Source organism: Leptonychotes weddellii, chromosome 1 (genome assembly GCF_054177405.1).
Source record: "Leptonychotes weddellii isolate Sample4059 chromosome 1, ASM5417740v2, whole genome shotgun sequence".
NCBI classification, from domain to species: domain Eukaryota; kingdom Metazoa; phylum Chordata; class Mammalia; order Carnivora; family Phocidae; genus Leptonychotes; species Leptonychotes weddellii.
The window spans coordinates 158,519,115-158,524,231 of NC_138369.1; positions in this window are offsets into that span (position 1 = coordinate 158,519,115).

Sequence of the window (5,117 nt, forward strand, 5' to 3'; positions counted from 1 at the left end):
TTAGGTAGTTGAAATATATAATACTGGTTAGAGTGTGAAAATTAAAAAAAAAATAGGTTTAGGTATTTTTGCTTCTGTTCCTAGTCAACATTAGTAAACACACATAAGTGAATGTAAAATTACCTTTACAGAGTTTTGAAATTTTGGCAATCTCAAGCAAATTTCCCTAAGTCAGCAACATTTTTTTTTTTTTACCCTTAGTCAGCATATTACAAGGTTCATATTTTCCAAGGAGTAACGATTAAATGTTGTACAAATAAGATAACATTTATTTTACTACCATTTAATTTTTAAAACTCCCAATTAGAAATTTACAAGGAAAATAGGCATCACTGAGAAAAATCTAAAATGATAATGTAGTCAGTTGAAAAAGATACGCAAAATAATGTGTTTGGTATAAAGGAATATGTTTTGTGACATCTTTTATAACTTGTTAGTGGGAAGAAAGAAAGTTCCATCTTTCATTGTCTGCTTTCAGACCTAAGAAAATGAACTGAATGAATAGACAATTCAGTAATGTCCAACAGATAACTAAAATTCAAATTTTATTTTCCATATGTATCAGACAATATTTTTTTTCTGACAAGACTTTACTGAAAGATGAAGTGCAAATGGGAACCCTGTAAGAATGTTTAGAAGAGTTGTACATGACATATTTTAAGCGCCACTAAGTACACATTGAATACTTTGTAAGTATATAGGTATAGCAACATGCAAGTGTCATGTACCTCATATTACAATATGCATTTTGTTTTTTGAAAATGTTTATGATAACAGTAGATTCAATAATTGTGGTTCTCTATCTTCTGTGCAAAGTGCTTTATTTTGGCGAATCTTCTTTACAGCACAGAATTTATTTTTATGTTGTCATAAATATACCCTTCCAAAAGTTATGAATTTCATGTCATATAAATAGAACATTTTATTTTTGAAGCTGCATTACTGGGAACACCTGCATTTCTGGGTACCATTTTCAGAGATAAGTCTTTAAATTTTTTTTTTAAACATGGCAGACTTGTTCCAATGTTGATTATGTTTAAATATTTATGATAAAAATGGAGCTTTCTTGAGGGAATACTTTTTGGTTGAGTGAAAAGCTAAACAACCAATTCACAAATACTGATGTGAACTGAATATGAAGAAAACAGGTCAGTAATCCCAAACTCGTGGATTACTCCTTAACTGCATCATTGAATCTACAATAAGTACAGCAGGTACAGTTAAATAAATTTGTAAAGAGATTAAAATTTTATACACTTATAAGGAGAAAGAGTCCTAGTTTTGAAAAATCTCTAAATTATTTTTCTATTTATGAGAATCATTCAATACATTAGAAACACAGAGAAAAGCAAAAAGGATAGAGAGATAACAATTCAGTTTACATTTCATATTTTTTTTAACCAACTGGTGACCACTGCTTTCAACCATCAAACATTTTATTGCATATAACTTTCACTATCAGCAAATATAAAGAGAAAAGTGTCTACTAGTATCATGTACAAGGAAAAGCATTTGAAGAAAGAAAACATTTGAGGTTTGACAGTACTGTGTATAATAGAAGTGTAATGTGGCATTCAAAAGTCCGTGTGGGATTCACTGCTGTTCTGACCCTGGGTGTGGGAAAAGTGCTTAAGTGCTGAGCCCTGGTAGGTTTTTCTTTTACCCCTGCAATCTTCAAATATCTTTTAACTTTTCTTCTTTTGAAATATACAGTATGTTTTATAGGGGAAAATAGTGTTTTTTCTTTACATCTTTTTCACATGTGGGCCCATTCTCTCCAAAATAACCATACATTTCTTGTCACTAACATATATATATATATATATAATATCTAACATATATATATGTGTGTGTATATATATATATATATATGGAAAAGATGGTAAAGATTCGACCAAATATTATTTGTAACAGAACCACATAACATAGAAACATCCTACGTTAAGCATATTTTATAGATTTAACATCATAATTTGAAATAGTTTCTTGCATCAGTTTCTTTTTCCTACAGAAAAATCTGCTTTTAAAATGTGATTTCCTTTTAGAATAATTAAATTACATCATTTGAAAAATTCATATTATGTCTAAGCAGACACAATAAAGTGGGCATTTGTGGCAATACTTTGCATTCATTATTCAGGTATTATTTGTTAATAAGGAGGCAATTTTAAATACTTAAATTTTTGTCTTACATTAGATAACAGTTCTTGGGAAAATAAATCATATACATAATTTTTACTTAAAAGCACAGCATTGATTTATAAGAAACTGTTGCATTTTAAATATTAAATGAAATGTAAGATTGGATTCCAAAGTGTTGCCATTTAATTTTTTTTTTAAATCAACACAATTATATTACATTGAAATACTAAGTAGGCATGAGAAGAACTATCCTTATAAAGTTAGCATATTTTGCCTATAGGGAAAGTTAATGACAGGAAAGGAAAAACAAATGCAGATCCATACACCATTGAATACACTAAAAGAAATTGGCTTTTGAGATTTCCCAGGGGCTGGGGAGAGGACTGTATGTTAGTCCTAAAGAGTGCTTCCTGGGATATCCTGTAAATAATTATTTCTTCTATATCATAGCCCATGTTAAAAGTGAGAGGTAGAAGGATTATTGTAAGTATGCATGGCAGAGAACTTACCAGCTATATCCAATAACTATTGCATTCAATATTAATAATCTCAATACATAAAAATGCTGATGAGTTTAGAACCCATTCTTGTATGTTGTCCCCTTTAGCTCTCTTTTTAATCTTGCTACTTTCTTTCAATCCATTGCCTTTGGAAGGGTATAAGTGCAAAGGGCATGTCTGGGACAGAATAGGGAGAGAAAGGGGGGAAAAATAGAAAAAAAGGTCTAAAAAAATTCCCATTAAGATATAGTGACTTTAACTATTAATTAATGGTAAACTATGTTCTTTGATTGAATAAATGTGTACTTATAATAAAAGTACCATAATCCATTAAAATATACACACATTTCAAAAAAAGTTTAAGGATTCCAAACTCAATTAGAGATCAAACAAAGTTTAAAACTCATGTTATTTCTTTCTCTCCAGTAGTTCTAAAAACAAGGCCAAATAATTTTATTGTGTCACATTAATGATTAAATAAGAAAAACGTAAAGTGTTTGTTGTTGAATCAATTATGTTTTTAATTAATGATTTAGTGTGTGGGAGGTGAAGATTAGCAAACTCTTGGATCGTGTTAAAGAATTCTTTAAAATCCCTTTGCATTAGTATCCAGCAATAGAATTGCAGATATTGCACTGAGTATATTTCAATATTGCCAGTGTATATTTCAAAACAAATTCTATTATCTACACTAAGATTTCCTCTTCCCCAATATTCAAAATGCATATTATAATTACATGGGTTTCCAACATCCATACACAGCAAGTACAAGATACTTACATGTACGTACACTGTAGTTACCTATATTTTGCATAGTTTTTAGTGTGTACTTTGTGCCACTTAATAAAAAGCATTACTCAGTAATTCTTATTAGGTGTTTCATTTATTTCAGCTGTGGTTGCCAGTTCTTTTTGTTTGTTTTGTTTTGTGTATTCATCACAGATTACCATTTGCAAAGGGAGATAATATTGGGCATTTTTCGTGGGCTCTAAGTAATCCGCGATACGACGGGGAAGTTGCAGTAAGATATGAGGTTTTGCATTTTCTCCACAATTAAAAAACATAACATGGATTTCATATTTATCATTCATAAAATTATCCTTATGTCCAAAGGAAAAGAAGATGTATTTTAAATGTTCCCCTTGGTAACACTTTGCAATAAGTGGCACTAAATTACACGATAACTGGTATGTTACATGGAAGAACCATCACGGTCAAACAGCGGCTGTACGTGTGCCTATATGGAATCTCAATGTTGTTACAGTCATGAGTACATAATTACAAGTGAGCCTGTCCTTTTCATTGAGATATTTATATTTTTACAACGAAATAAAAATAAATGAGGTGTTAGCTTCTTTGCCATATTTAGGAAAGTTAGTTTTCTTTCTCTATTTTAATTGTTGGGTTTCAATGCAATATTAAGCATCTTGAATCAATATGAGATCATCCAGTTTCTACATTAAACTCCAATATCAGGTTCCTTAAACTGCTTCTTGGATTCTCTGGTAAAAGAAAACAAGTTGAAATCTCTCTCCCTCTCTCTTTCTTTCTCTCTTACACACACACACACACACACACACACACACACACTCACACAGAGAAACACACACACATCAGTACTTTGCTCATGTGCTCTAGCTTTGCTCTTGCGCTCACAAACTTTCCTTTTTCTTCTTAATTTTAATGATCATTCTATCTAGGACACTCAAAAATGGGAAAAAAAGAATGCTGTTTACACTTTTTTGATGGAGGACAATCAATTTACACTGTAAACAGTACACTGGCAGAGAATATCTACTTCGGGTAAAGAATAATACTTCATATTCTACTAGGGGTATATGTGTGTTCACGCTCCTTCCATTCAGTTCCATAGCTACTGTGCTCAATAGACAGAGACAGAAATTGGCTCTGTGCATACACATGTGCACATTTCAGACATTGCAATTGACATGGTTCCATTTCAAAGTGTTATTTTGTATTTTTTCCTGATTTTTACAGAAATGAACAGAATTTTTATAATTTATTCCCTTGTTTGGTGGAAATAAAATAAATTTTAAAGATAGGAAAATACAATTCTATTTCTATATTTTTCAGGAACTAAAAATGATACCTAATTCAAATCTAACTATTTTAACTGGCTAAACATTTCATTAGAGCCCACAAATCATAATATATTAGTTTCTTTTAAAGAATTCTATTGACTTTTTACATCACTCTAAAGGGTTAAATGAGTCAAAAATTTTGAAATATAACCAATTTTTGATTTCTAATTTTACAGTGCTATAAATAATGATTCAGTTATTTAGGCAACAATTTAGCAGTTGGAGCCAAGTAGAATATAGACAAAATGAAGAGGGATGTAAATACAGCATCAATGAAGAGTAGCAATTTTGTAAGTGCATCCTGAAATTAAGCTTTAAATAGTAATTGATGATGCAGTTTATACAACTTACTTCTGTAATAAGAACCTTTCCA